This window comes from Bombina bombina, chromosome 1 (genome assembly GCF_027579735.1).
Source record: "Bombina bombina isolate aBomBom1 chromosome 1, aBomBom1.pri, whole genome shotgun sequence".
Taxonomy (NCBI): domain Eukaryota; kingdom Metazoa; phylum Chordata; class Amphibia; order Anura; family Bombinatoridae; genus Bombina; species Bombina bombina.
The window spans coordinates 402,416,397-402,430,310 of NC_069499.1; positions in this window are offsets into that span (position 1 = coordinate 402,416,397).

The following is a 13,914-nucleotide window of genomic DNA, read 5'->3' on the forward strand; positions in this document are numbered from 1 at the left end:
GTTTATCTGGAATGGGCAGAGGTCTAAGTAACCCTATGGGTTTTTTATGTTCAATTTTATTTCTAGCACAATTCTCACACCTAGAGACATAATCATAAATGTATTTATTCATCCCTGGCCACCAAAACTTACGACGGGTAAGTTCAATGGTTTTCTGTATCCCTGGGTGACCAGATATGGTGTCATCATGGGTATGTGTGAGAATGGAAGATCTTATTTTCTCAGGTATGTATAACTTTTCTTCATGATAAAAAAGACCTGTAGTAGGATCTTTGGAACAATTTTGTAATGGTATTGAATCATGTTTTAGAGCGCTGTAAATCTCTTCTTCTAAGGGTGTTAAAGTACCTATTATCTTTTCTGGAGGAATAGTGAAGTTAGGTTGTTCATGTGGAAGTAACTCATAAATACGTGAAAGTGCATCTGCCTTTGTGTTTTGACTCCCAGGTTTATAAGTTATTAGAAAGTTAAAGCGATCTAGAAAGAGTGACCACCTTGCTTGCCTTGCTGTTAAAGTCTTATTCTTTTTTAAGTATTCTAAATTTTTATGATCAGTATAAATAAGGAATGGAATTACTGATCCTTCTAGTAGGTGTCTCCATTGTTCTAGAGAACACTTAATAGCAAGGAGTTCTTTGTCTCCAACACTATAGTTAGCTTCAGCACAAGTCAACGTTCTTGAATAGAACGCAATGGGATGAACTTCACCTGTCTCCTTATTTTGTTGGGAAAGAACAGCCCCTATGCCTGTATTAGATGCATCAACTTCCAACAGGAACTGTTGATCAAATTTAGGCAGTGTTAGTATTGGAGCTGTTGTGAACATTTCCTTAAGACTATCAAAAGTCTTCTGGGCTTGTTCAGACCACTTAAAGCGCTGTTTTATGCTAGTTAATTGTGTTAATGGTTTTATCACTGAGGAGAAGTTTTTTATAAATTTACGGTAATAATTTGCGAAACCAATAAATCGCTGTAATGCTTTTACTGTAGTGGGTTTAGGCCAGTCTTTAATTGCGGATACTTTTTCAGGATCCATTTCTATTTTGTTTGGGGTAATTATATAACCCAAAAATTTTATTTTTGAGACATGAAAAACACATTTTTCTAGCTTTGCATATAACTTATGCTCCTTGAGTCGAGTAAGAACCCACCTAACATGTTTTTCATGTTCTATGGGAGATTTCGAATAAATCAGAATATCATCTAGATATATGATGACACAGATATCCATTAGATCATGAAAAATCTCGTTGATAAAATGTTGGAAGGTTGCGGGAGCATTGCTCAAACCAAAGGGCATTACGTTATACTGGAAAAGACCATAGCGGGTTCTGAACGCGGTTTTCCATTCGTGCCCTTCCTTTATGCGAATAAGATTATAAGCGCCCTTTAGATCTAATTTCGAGTAGATCGTGGCCTCATTTAATCTTTCGAGTAACTCTGGTATGAGAGGTAAAGGATACCTATTTTTAATTGTTATTTCATTAAATGCCCTGTAGTCTATAATAGGTCTTATTGTCCCATCTTTGTTGCGTACTAAAAACAATCCTGCAGCAGCAGGGGATGTTGAGTGTGAGATGAACCCTTTTCGCAAGTTTTCATCTAAATATGATCTTAGATATACCAATTCTTCTTGCGAAAGAGGGTAAATCTTACCATGTGGTATCTGAGATCCCGGTATTAAATCAATGGGACAGTCAAATTCCCTATGTGGTGGGAGGTTTTCTGCCTCCTTGAGGTCAAATACCTCTGCCAGGTCCTGATAAATTTGTGGTAGCTCATGTTCTATAGTAGAGATTACCTGATAGGGAAAACAAGTCTTTGTACAATAATCAGAGTCAAATTTTACTTGTTGTGATGACCAGTCAATATGAGGATTATGTATTTGTAACCAGTTAAAACCTAAAATAATAATATGCATGTAGATAGGTATGAGGTCAAAAGTAATATATTCAGAATGTCCTTGGTCAGTTGTTATGAGTAAAGGGATTGTCTGATGAGTAATGGGGCCCTGTTGTATAATAGAACCATCAATAAGTTTAACTGAAACAGGATGTGTCTTGACAACAGTTGGAATTTTATTGAGCTTAACATATGCTATGTCTATATAGTTTCCTGACGCCCCAGAATCAATCAAAGCGTTAGAGCGCACGTTTTTCTGATCCCACTGTAAAGAAAAAGTGAGAGTGAGATGGGGGTTTTGAGAAATGTGAAAAATCTTGTTTTTGAAACTACCCTTACCCTTTTTCTGTCTCAATAGAGATGGACAATTTGTGACGGAGTGGTCTTTTTGTCCACAATAAAGACAGAGATTTTCTAATCTACGTCTAATTTTTTCCTCTGGGGTTAGAGGACCCCTTATAGTTCCAATTTCCATAGGAACCTGGTTTGAAACAGCTTTTTCCATGGTTGTAAAACAGGGATATGAACGTCTGGGCACAACTTCATAGGAAGCTTTTTCAGCCTTTCTTTCACGTAACCTTCGGCCAAAGTGGTGCTTAATTTGATCAACCCATTCAGTGTGTCAGGCATCTCTAATCGTGACAATTCATCTTAACGGGATTCAGAGAGACCCAATCTGAATTGATTCTTTAAACTGATCTCGTTCCATTGAGAGTCATCTATCCACATTTGAAATTCAGTAATATATTCTTCAATGTTTCTTTTCCCTTGTTTCATAGATCTTAATTTATTTTCAGCTGTTATTTGAGTGTGGGAATCCTCATACAAGGCAGTCATAGCTAAATAAAATTCTTCAAGCGAATCCAATATTGAATGTTCACTTTCAAAGAATCTATTGGCCCAGGAGCGTGGCTCCCCCTGTAGGAAGGAAATAGTGGTACAGACCTTTATCCTTTCACTATGATATGTTTTAGGTCTAAGTGAGAAAAGAAGTTTACATGCACTTTTAAAATCCCTGAATTCGCTGCGTTTGCCAGAAAATGGTTGTGGGTATTGTATGTGAGGTTCAGCAATTCCTGCTTCTTTCCCTGACATACAATCTTTTATTATGGTTTTGAGAGCTTTATTTTCAGTTTGTACCTCTGTTAATGCTCTAGCAAGATATTCTAATTTCTGATGAATATTAGAAAATTCATTTTTAATTTCATTAGGATCCATATTCCAAAATAAAAAAAAAAAAAAAAAAACTTTCTTTTTATGGCCTGAAAATTCTGTGATATGTGTGATAAATTTGTCTCACCAAACTTTAGAGAAAAATAAAATAAAGGAAATGTAGCTCTATTCTTGTAAACAGCAAGTATATATAACTTAATATACTCGCATGCACAAGGTGAGCATTTACTTTAGTAATTGAAATGAAAAGTATGGATTATACCTCTATGAATGATAATAGTAATTCTTATGTGAGAAGCTTATTAAGCTTCTAATATATAAACAATGATTCGTTTATGATCAAAGAAAAAATGAGAAAAATTCCTTTATATTCAGGATATGAAATGAGTTGATAAAGTTCAAATCTTAGTAAAGTAATGTTCAAGTAACTTTCCTTTAGTTTCACGCACTCACACAAACACTCTAAAATATATATACAATGTTCCAACACACACGCAATATTGAGCAGCAAGGAGGAGGTTAATTCAGTGAAATACAGCTCAGGTAAGTAATGACACTTAGCGTTATATTTGTAAACCTTAAACTTTGTATACAATACGATACCAATACCAGCGTGGTGATAAGACCAGATTTCCCCAGAAACGATGGTGAAGCGTGGAGAGCGGTATTAGCAGCAGAGTAAGTACTAAACCGGAGAATATTAGAGAGCGGCGTCCGGTAGCAGCATGTGTGAGTGCGGCTTCAGCTGTGAGTGATTGAGTTCCGGAAGCGTAGGAATATGATTAGAAGTAACGGTCCAAAAGGAATCAGGAAAGAAGTGCAGAAAACTTTGAGTTACAATCAGCCTTCAAAAAATATTAAAAAACTTTAGACCTGAAAGGGAAAAATAAACTGCTTGAAATGAGCAGTAGCACAGGATGAGAGAATCCACTTTAATTTTCAGGCACTGAGTAATGGAGAAGCACTTCCTTAAATAGGAGGAAGTGCTGATAGTCAGAAAGTCTTAAAGGGATATCACACACTAAGCCCCTGAAGATCTTCCTACCTTATCTTCACCACGCAGGGTATCAGCGATCCGTCCAGGCTCCGATGTCTTGATCCAAGCCCAAGCGGGGGGCTGAAGACATCCATCCTCCGGCTGAAGTCTTGATCCAAGCGAGCAGAAGAGGACATCCGGACCGGCAAACATCTTCATCCAAGCCGCATCTTCTATGTTCTTCTATCCGATGATGACCGGCTGATCTTCAAGACCTCCAGCGCGGATCCATCCTCTTCTTCCGACGACGAATGAAGGTTCCTTTAAGGGACGTCATCCAATATGGCGTCCCTCGAATTCCGATTGGCTGTTCCATCAGCCAATCAGAATTTTCCTATCTTAATTCCGAATAGCTGATAGAATCCTATCAGCCAATCGGAATTCGAGGGACGCCATCTTGGATGACGTCCCTTAAAGGAACCGTCATTCGTCGGGAAGTCGTCGGTGAAGATGGATGTTCCGCGTCGGTGGGATGAACTACATGGATCCGGAAGAAAGAAGATGCCGCTTGATAGAAGACTTCAGTCGGATCATAGACCTCTTCAGCTCCCGCTTGGATGAAGACTTCAGCCGGATCATGGACATCTTCAGCCCCCCGCTTGGGCTTGGATCAAGACATCGGAGGCTCTTCTGGATCGATCGGTGAACCCGGCGTGGTGAAGACAAGGTAGGGAGATCTTCAGGGGCTTAGTGTTAGGTTTATTTAAGGGGGGTTTGGGTTAGATTAGGGGTATGTAGGTGGTGGGTTGTAATGTTGGGGGGGGGGTATTGTATGTTTTTTTACAGGCAAAAGAGCTGAATTCTTTGGGGCATGCCCCGCAAAGGGCCCTTTTCAGGGCTGGTAAGGTAAAAGAGATTTTCTATTTTAATTTTAGAATAGGGTAGGGCATTTTTTTATTTTGGGGGTCTTTGTTATTTTATTAGGGGGCTTAGAGTAGGTGTAATTAGTTTAAAATTGTTGTAATATTTTTCTAATGTTTGTAAATATTTTTTTATTTTTTGTAACTTAGTTCTTTTTTATTTTTTGTACTTTAGTTAGTTTATTTCATTGTATTTAATTGTAGGTATTGTATTTAATTAATTTATTGATAGTGTAGTGTTAGTTTTAATTGTAGATAATTGTAGGTAGTTTATTTAATTAATTTATTGATAGTGTAGTGTTAGGTTTAATTGTAACTTAGGTTAGGATTTATTTTACAGGTAATTTTGTAATTATTTTAACTAGGTAGCTATTAAATAGTTATTAACTATTTAATAGCTATTGTACCTGGTTAATATAATTACAAAGTTGCCTGTAAAATAAATATTAATCCTAAAATAGCTACAATATAATTATAATTTATATTGTAGCTAAATTAGGGTTTATTTTACAGGTAAGTATTTAGCTTTAAATAGGAATAATTTATTTAATAAGAGTTAATTTATTTCGTTAGATTTAAATTATATTTAATTTAGGGGGGTGTTAGTGTTAGGATTAGACTTAGCTTTAGGGGTTAATAAATTTATTAGAGTAGCGGTGAGATCCGGACGGCAGATTAGGGGTTAATAAGTGTAGGTAGGTGGAGGCGACGTTGGGGGCGGCAGATTAGGGGTTAATAAATATAATATAGGGGTCGGCGGTGTTAGGGGCAGCAGATTAGGGGTACATAGGGATAACGTAGGTTGCGGCGGTGTATGGAGCGGCAGATTAGGGGTTAATAATAATATGCAGTGGTCAGCGATAGCGGGGGCGGCAGATTAGGGGTTAATAAATATAATATAGGGGTCGGCGGTGTTAGGGGCAGCAGATTAGGGGTACATAGGTATAATGTAGGTTGTGGCGGTGTACAGAGCGGCAGATTAGGGGTTAATAATAATATGCATGGGTCAGCGATAGCGGGCGTGGCAGATTAAGGGTTAATAAGTGTAAGGTTAGGGGTGTTTAGACTCGGGGTTCATGTTAGGGTGTTAGGTGCAGACTTAGGAAGTGTTTCCCCACAGGAAACAATGGGGCTGCGTTAGGAGCTTAACGCTGCTTTTTTGCAGGTGTTAGGTTTTTTTTCAGCTCAAACTGCCCCATTGTTTTCTATGGGGGAATCGTGCACGAGCACGTTTTTGAAGCTGGCCGCGTCCGTAAGCAACGCTGGTATCGAGAGTTGCAGTGGCGGTAAATATGCTCTACGCTCCCTTTTTTGGAGCCTAACGCAGCCATTCTGTGAACTCTAAATACCAGCGGTATTTAAAAGGTGCGGGGGAAAAAGCACGCGTAGCTAACGCACCCCTTTGGCCGCAGAACTCTAAATCTAGCCGTAAGATTTACCAGTGCTATAAATAGAGGATTTTCAGTCATGAAGTATATATAACTTCATGTTGAAAGTTTCTTTATTTGCAGTGAGTTTATGCCGAGCAAATCACCAGCGATGCTAAACACTATTTTTTCAATGATGCCAAAGGGCATCCACAGAAACGTCACCTCATAGAAAAAAGAGTGTTTTGTTGTGGGCGGCCGGAGCTGCTCATCTCTGCATAAACTGCAGGCAAATAAAGGAACTTTCAGCATTATGTTATTTATACTTCATGACTGAAATTATAGCACTTGTAAATGCAAGTGTTTTAAAAACACTAGGATATACCATCACTTTAAGGGGCCTATTTAACAAAGGTCTGTCGGACCTGATCCGACAGTGCGGATCAGGTCCGACAGACCTCGCTGAATACGGAGAGTGATACGCTCTCTATATTCAGCATTGCACCAGCAGCTCTTGTGAGCTGCTGGTGCAACGCCGCCCCCTGCAGATTCGGCAGGGGGTGTCAATTAACCCAATTGTACTCGATCAGGTTGAATTGCAACGATGTCTGTCTGCCTGCTTAGGCAAACAGGTTATGGAGCAGCAGTCTTTAGACCGCTGCTTTATAACTGGTGTTTCTGGCGAGCCTGCAGGCTCACCAGAAACACGGACCCTCAAACTCCAACCGAAGCTTGATAAATGGGCTCCTATGGCTTTATTTCATACAATATAATGGCTAGCAGTGATAATTACACAATAATCTTCTGATCGATCTGCAAACCATTGTCATCTTCCTTTTGACCATAGCTGTGTTAGGTTCTCATATAGGACAGATAATTATTTTAGAGTTCCAAGGTGTCCAAAAGAACGATTTTGAACATTAAGCTCTGTTTAAACAAGGCTTTCACTTTCCAAAAGATTTCAGTGTCAAAACGCAGTGAATATCCCTAATGGGGAGGAATCCTTCTAACTAGGCATCCATTCATGTCCAATAACTAGGGTGACCATATTGCAACTTTAAAAAGGGACACATATGAAAAATATAAATGTCAGGACTGTGTTTAGGGCTATTTAAAGAAATGGTTTGTATAAGAATCCTGACATATGTATTTTTCATATGTAAATATGTGAAACAAAAGAAAAAGGCGCTCCGATGGTGCAGAATGTTACAACAATGGTTGCACAAAATATATCAATACATCACTCCACAGAATGATACTCACAAAAGTGGCACACTATATTGCAGTGCAAGTCAGGCAGGCTGGATAGATCAGAGCCCACCAGCTGGCTCACTCCGGATCATGGAGCTGCAGATAGAGATAAGAAAGGTGGGGAGGGTACTCCAATTGTGTATGAAATCACTAGATAGCATAGAGAATAATCCCAAGAAACCCCCTTCAATAATTATACTCACAAAAGTGGCTCACTGATTATTAGTGCAAGTCAAACAAGCTGGTTAATATGAGCCCACCAGCTAGCAAACTCAGGCAAACCACAGGTCCACAATTGAGATATATATAATAAATAACACTCACAGCTCTTGTTAAAATCTAAAACACCCTCTTGTAGACAGAGGATTATTTATTAAAAATAAAAAGTAATTTTAAAACTTATATAAAATCTGCCAGTACTCCCAGGGGATTCTTTACAAAAAAGAAAATATGTTTTTGTTACCAGAAAAGCCGTGTGGCATATTATTATAATTTGCCAAAAATACAAAAAAAAGCTTGGTGAATCCTCCTGGGATAGCCATCATCTCGGGTATCTGATGTCTAACATATAATTTATCATGTTATATTGATGGTTTTTTTTTAAAACAATTATGATAAATCTAGAATCCTACATTAAAGACACTACAGATTTACTGGGTAAACTAAGATCTCTCACAAAATCATTCTCTAAAAATAATATTTGGATTAGTTGTGATGTTGCAGCTTTATATTCCAACGTCAAACATGATGTTGACTTAAGTGCAGTAAGTAACTTTCTAGAGCAAGATATTTACATGCCAGAGAAACAAAGAAACTTTATTCTGGAATCCATAGATTTTGTGTTAAAACATAATTATTTTATATATCAGGATAATTTATTTTTGCAGATTTGTGAAATGGCCATGGGGACAACATTTGCTCCAAGCTTTGCTAATTTATTTATGGGTTACTTTGAACTACAATATATGTACCCATCTAGGTTTTGGGCGAGTGTTGTCTACTATGGCCGTTTTATAGATGACCTCTTTATATGGAGTGGGACTGAAGAGGAGGCTATTGGTTTTGTACAATTTCTAAATGATAATACCTTTGGGATCTCCTTTTCATGCAATATAAATGCAGTTAGTATGGATTTTTTGGATGTTACCTTAGGTAGGGATACAGATGGGAGTATGTGAGTATACAGTATACTCCAAAACCTTCTTTAAGAAACAGCTATATCGACAAAAGGAGTAACCATCACCCTAGATGGTCGAATAATATTCCCTATAGTAAATTCTGAAGATTACGTAGACATTGTAATAAAGATCATGACTTCAGAGAGGAAGTAGACCTTTTAATGAATAGGTTTAAAGAAAAGGGATATGATTCGCAAATATTATCCCAGGGATATGTGAAGGCCGCAGCTAGAGATAGGGATGATTTGTTACAACCTAAGGTTAGGGCAGAGAATAAATATGAGAATACACCAAAAGTTTATAACACAATTTAACAGTAACTACAGAGAAATCAAATGTATAATAGAGAAATATTGGCCTATTTTACAAAATGATACAATATTGAAAGAAATAGTAGGAGAGAAACCACTATGTGTATTCAGGAGGGCTCCTACCTTAAACAATTCCCTAGCTCCAAGCAAGGGTTGCTACTAAAAAGTTTTGAGGGATCCCAATAAGTGCAAGGAGTCTCTAGGTTTTTTAAATCTCAAAAAAAGGGTTTTTATAAATGTGCTAAAAATAGATGTTTAATGTGCAAATATATTAGCCACAAGGACACTAGTTTTAAATACAATGTAACAGAAGTATAGAACTAGAATAACATGTAACATGTGAAAGTATTTGTTATTTATCTCATTACCTGCATATGTGGTAAACAATATTGTGGGCTTGATGTTTGAGAACACTTTGGGGTGATCACCTTAGGAATCTTAAAAATATATCAGAGTATCTAGTCATAGTACTTAAATACATGAGGGAAGGGAGGATACTTATCGGATTATTTCTATTAAATATAACCCTAAATCTGTATACTACAATAGATTTAATAGGCTACGCCAGAGGGAAACTTTCTGGAATTAAGAACTCTTTTTCCTGAGGGACTTAATGAGAATATTGATCTGGCTGCCTTCCAGTAGACCTCTCATATCTAGAGCTATACACAAGATAGCATTTAGAAAGCCCCCCAACATCTATATATACTATTTGGCCATACAATATGCATTCACTTTGTATTATTGGACTCCAGTATCCAAGTAGGATTTCAATGTGCATATATATCTACATTTTTAATATATCCTATAGGTCATACACACACATTATATTATAGGAGTTTGAATATGTACACTATTTGTATTATAGGAGTTTGGTATTCATAGCAGGATTTTAATGTGCACATATTTCAAATAGCCTGTATATTATGCACACACATTAAAAGGAGTTTGAGTATATTCTGACGGGGACTGTCAATGTCTTTATATTGAATATATATCTTTATGGCTCAATTTATATTGAGTATAGTAATATTCATGTCCTTTATATTATTAGATATATTTGTTTTATCAAGATGGCGGTTATCTTTGTATCATGATTTGTTCCAGTTTGATTCAATGTATTCGCTTTTCAATTCATAATGAACTGGATTGTTGCTATAATTACGATTGTTCATAATGTTTTGATGACCAATGAATGTCAATGTAACAAATCTTTCCTGATGTACAAATTTAGATTACAGCTTATGCCCACCTAGCAAGCTTTGCAAACTTTATCTTTCAATGCAGTTGTGACATATTCTGTTTATAACATTATGTATTTGTAGATCAGCATATGGCCCCACCCCCATGGTTTCCGATTGGCTGCTAAGCACAATTGTTAGTTTGTGACTATGGCAACCAAGAGTGACGTAACTCTGCACATTGCACTTGGAGTTTTTTCGGAGGCCAGGATACGGATGCTGTGATTTGTATATTTATGTTTGGATGTCCTAATATTTGTCCTTCCGAATATCATGCACATGACAGCAGAATGTTCTATGAATGTAATTGGTGGTTTGCTACAATTATAATTATATGAACATAGTCTGCTGATATAATGTTTTGCAGTCAGGTTCCGGAACTTGAGAGGTTAAATCTTATGGTTATATTTTTGTTTATCATTGTTATTAATGCAACGAGTACCCTATTAGAGAAGGGACAACAGGGGGTTAACGGATAGTGAACCTTTGAGGAGGTTAATTACCTGTTGGCCTCTGTTCACACAGCAGTATTCAATATACCATTAATGACACATATACAGGATTATCTTATACTATTGGATATCATTTGAACATTGTATTTTTGCCAAATGCTTTATATATGAAGTGATGTTCATTTATTTTATTCACTGCCTGAGGTAAGAGTGCCAGTAGCACTCTGAAATGTGGCAGATTTTATATGTTTTAAAATTACTTTTATTTTTAATAAATAATCCTCTGTCTACAAGAGGGTTTTTTGGCTTTTGACAAGAGCTGTGAGTATTATTTATTTTATCTATCTCAATTGTGTTTGATCCCCGGTGAACCTTCTGAGGTCGATATAAATTAGCAGCGCCTTGAGACCCTTACGGGTGGTTAGCCATGCTTTACAAGTACCCAATATATACATACATACCTTGTTCCAAGAAGAGCTATTCCTGATGCACTCCTTCTCAACCATCAACAGAAGCCTCTAGAGGGTGCCTTTATTCCGAGGGACCATCTTTGATGGACTTTGTTTTGTGATTGCAATTTTTCATAAGTGTCCCTTTTAAAAGTGGCAATATGGTCACCCTACCAATAACTCCATATAGATCATTCCCATAAATACACAAAAAGGTTACCATATGTTGAGTATGGGAAGTATACCAACATTAATGGTGTTTCAGGGAGAACATATTATTAGAATTAAGCCCAGCTTACACTACAAATTGTTTAGTTGCCACTCTCATTTGCTTATCAAGTTTCCTGTCCATGAACTAAAAGACATAGTTGTCTTATGACCCCAATATATGCTCTGTGTATGAGATTCATGAGGGATTCAGCACACACTCGATATCTAATATATTATTATATATGTTATGGTCACAATGATAATATATTGCTATTTAACCTGCTATCTTAAAAAAAATCTTTATTTTTTTAACATTACTAAATAAAAATCAGTTAAATTAACTGTACACTAAGCTCCCTCCCCTGAGTTCAATGTTGAGTTCCTGAAATAGATAAATCATTAAGAACATAAACCTTTCCCCCTGCATATGTTAACAAGGCCCTCAAATAAGGAAATTTACGGTGGGGTCTACCATTCCACTGTCCTACTGGCTTCTTCTCCGGTATGGGGTTTAAGTTTTTTTGTGTCTCACACACAGCATTTTTTGTTTATGTGTTATCACATAGGACATTCTATTCATGACTTTGAACATACAAGAAAACAGCAAGTGATTCTGTGACAAATTTATATTAGCTCAATACCAATATGTTTATCACAGGGTCAAGGTACATTATGCAAATTATTGGTGAATATGGAGATGTCAAAATATATGTACTCATATCTTAATGACTCTCAAACTATAACTGTAATCTGATACAGATGGATAAAAATATCCTATAACAATTAGTCCTTTTATGAGACTTGGTCTAAAAGCTTGAGTTTTAAATCTCTTCATCTGATACATGGTACAGATTTTCATCATTATTAAATGATAATAATAATGATGATAATAATAATAATACAGGTGAGCAGAATTTCCCCTCATCCCTTGTTAATGAATTTTATAAAATACAAGATACACACAACACAAATGATACACCATACCTCTATATGAACAAAAATATCTAATGAATAGTGCTTTAAAAAAGGCTTGTGATGTTCTTATACAATACAATACATCCCTGGACTATTGATTTATGATTCTGTGTTGTTTCTATACAAGACCCAGAAAGACTGACATAAGTGATGTACTCTAATTTCCTGTATCTCATATCTCCATTTCTTTCTTCCTTAATTCATTTATACACTTACTTCTTGAAGAGGAATATTAATATTTAAAGTCAAAATTATACAAAATACCTTCTTGTTTGAATAAAATGTGTTTAAGGGCCACACTTTTGCCACAGGGCTATATTTTAAGCATCATTGTCTAGATTTATCAATTGTCATTAAAATTTAATTATGTGAAAAATAATATATACACACTTGTTCGAAAGATTGTAAGATTTAATTTAAAAACATACAGCAAGATTACGAGTTTTGAGCGCTATAGGGATTTTAACGACTGCCACAAAAGCGACCTTATTTCACCTCCCTATAAAGCTGGTATTACGAGTTTTAAAAAACCAGCATTGAGCTCCATACCGCACCGAAATCAAGCGCTGCTGTTACATGCTCATGCAGGATTTCCCCATAGACATCAATGGGGAGAGCTGGCAAAAAAAATGTCTAACACTTGCGATCGCGGAATAAAATGCTCCGTAATGCAGCCCATTGATGTCTATGGGGAAAATAAAACTAATGTTTAAACCTAACACCCTAACATAAACCCTGAGTCTAAACACCCTAATCTGCCACCCCCAACATTGCCGCCACCTACATACAGTTATCAACCCCTAATCTGAAGCCCCCTACATAATATTATTAAACCCTAATCTGCCGCCCCCAATGTTGCTGCCACCTACATAAAACTATTAACCCTTAATCTGTCGCTCCCAATGTCGCCACCATATATATGGTTATTAACCCCTAAACCTCTGGCCTCCCACATCACTACCACTAAATAAATCAATTAACCCCTAAACCTAACAATAACCCTAACGTAACCCTGTAACCGTAACGTAATCCTAAACCTAACACCCCAAACTTTAACATAATTAAAAAAAAAGCTAAACTAAAGTTACAATTAACTAAATAATACCTATTTTAACCTAAATACAAACTTACCTGTGAAATAAAACCTAAGCTAGCTACAATATAACTAATAGTTACATTGTAGCTAGCTTAGGTTTTATTTTTATTTCACAGGTAAGTTTGTATTTATTTTAACTAGGTAGACTAGTTAGTAAATAGTGATGAACTATTTACTAACTACCTAGTTAAAATAAATACAAATTTACCTGTGAAATAAAACCTAACCTGCCTTACACTAAAACCTAACATTACAAAAAAAAAAATAAACACTAAAATTACTAAAAATAAAAATAACTAAATTACATACAAAACAAACACTAAATTAAGAAAAATAAGAAACAAATTATCAAAAATAAAAAAGAATTACACCTAATCTAATAGCCCTATCAAAATAAAAAGCCCCCCCCCCAA